The following is a 2,469-nucleotide window of genomic DNA, read 5'->3' as shown; positions in this document are numbered from 1 at the left end:
AGACATTACATAAGGCTTATGAAGCCTATACACATCCTTCTTAGAAAACTGTTTTTAAATCCATAACATAAATACAAAGGATTATAAAGAAAACCAATTAGAATACCCACTTAATAAGATTATTTTGAAGAAAGCAAATTGTAAACTCTGAGGTGCTTGGTTAGCGAGCATCATTTGTGAATTTCTCCTAACATTATTTGAACTAGTTTGACTTTTTTTACTTAAAATTTCACTCCATTTCGTGAATGTCAAGGCAACAACCATATTAACATATGTTATCAAAATAGTTTTAAAAAATAAGTTCGCAAACCCCAGGTCATTTAATCTCTTCTTTCAGAGGAGAGAATTGAAGCTCATAGGATTGAAGTGACCCTACCAAGATTCCAGAAATGAAATTTGGTACTCCCAACTCCAGATCCGAGTTCCACAATATTTTGGCTTTCTCTCCACAGAACAGCTTAAACTGCTTCCATTTCTCTCTCTCTGTGAATCCCAGTGATTTCTGCTATTCATTATTTCTAAATTGTCACCAACTTGTCTGACAAAGTGGAACATAGATCTCCCCTTCCTTAGGGGCGGTCAACCTTCCTGTGAGACAAGGCTTAAGAAAATGAGGTCTGAAGAATTGTGAATAGGACATCCCCTGAACAGATTAGTGAAAGAGAGCCAGATGGCAAGGAATTAGAATAGTTTTGTTACTGTAGTACACTGCCATCTAGTAATGAGCAGCCTCTGAAGGCTCTCAGGAAAGAGTCTCATGTCTAACACATCATCTTCACACTTCAAAGATATGAATCTCATTCCCAAGATATGTTTTAGTGTCTGGTATTTTTGCTACAAAGAATGCAGTTGATGTTCATTTTATTGGGTTCATTCCAGCCCAAGCTGCTGCTATTTAAAATTTTATGTCAGGTAAATTTAATTACTAGGAGGAAAAACACCTAACTATCATTCTCAGCTCTACTATTAACTACTTGTGTGACCTTAGACAAGTCGCTTAACTTCACTGTATTCTCATCTATAGAATGTCAAAACCTTGAAAGTAAGGACTATTTTTATTTTTTTTCATTGGATTTCTAGCAGGTAGCACATTGCCTGACATATAATAGACACTAAAGAAATTGTGGTTGATTGATTAAAAAATTGATTGGGGGTAATGATGCTTATACTACCACTTAATAGGATCATTCTGAAGAAAGCACACTGCAAAATGGGAAGCTCTAGCTTAATGGGGGTTGTTTGCAAATATCTCCTTAACATTGTTGAACAGTTGGTTTGACTTTCATGTATTTAAAATATTACTGCATTTAATGTATGGCAATGGAAGAACAAATCAAATGGTTGCTTTGTTTTAACTTTCTTCCAATAGAATACAAGCTTCTTCAGGGCAGATACATGCTCTTTCTGACACTTAACAGAGTACCTACTGTGTGGTTTTGACAATTTAACACTGTATTGGACTTATACCAAGCAATTGCCTCTGTTAATATAGGTTGGCACCGACTTTCTAATTTATGACCTTTGCATGTTGCCTGGGTATCCTAAGAAGTTAAATAACTTACAATAGGCCATAAAACCAATATGTAACCGAGGTACCAGTTATTGGTACTGTTCAATAAATATTTATTGCATTAAATTAGTTCTATTTTATCCAACACCAGTGCCTAAGACAAGAAAAGTAAATACTATTAGCAGATTGAGAAAATTTGTTATTAAAAATGAGAAATACATAAAAGGCTTCTGAAAAGGATCACCAAAAAAGTTAAATATTGAAATCGTAAGATTGCTAATATATTTGAACAAAGTATTATTATGCAGCATGTCTACAGCACATATAAGCTGGACATTCCAATATCATTTACTAACTTTATTTAATGAATGGAGTAGAATAAACCAAAAGTTCCTATTTCCTCTTTTCTATCAGATTGTGCTCCCTGTAGAATTTGTATACATTTTCCTTTCATAAGAATGTAATAATTACACATTAGATACAAGAACAGAGGAGAAATCAGTGGAGAATTAATCTACTTTATGAAGTTAAAGGGATGAGCTTCTGTTTGGGAATTTAATTGCATCTTCCCTTAAGAGGGTATGAACTTTCCCACTGGATCATAGGCCTAGAGCTAGAAGGGACTTCATAGGCATTTTAAACCAAACTACCCTTTCAGAACCTTTTTAATCCAAGCTCCTTATTTTACAGATGCAGGAATGGAAAATTAAGGGAATCAAGTGACTAAGTGTCAAAGGCAGCATTTGAACCCAGATTTTCCAGCATAAAAGTTAATGCATGTTTCTTCAATATGATGTAACTACTTTTTGGGCCTGATTGACTTGGCAAGCCAGTCTCACTTTGTTCAATATGAGTAACTAAGTCTCAAAGGTTGTGTATGAAAAACCACAAGGTAAGATGTTAATATGAAAAACCATTCAATACTTGAGGGAAGCTTCCGCTCCTGGCTTCAGATGTTT

The sequence above is a fragment of the Gracilinanus agilis genome, chromosome 6 (assembly GCF_016433145.1).
Source record: "Gracilinanus agilis isolate LMUSP501 chromosome 6, AgileGrace, whole genome shotgun sequence".
In the NCBI taxonomy this organism is placed as follows: domain Eukaryota; kingdom Metazoa; phylum Chordata; class Mammalia; order Didelphimorphia; family Didelphidae; genus Gracilinanus; species Gracilinanus agilis.
Note: the sequence above shows the minus strand (reverse complement) of the source record.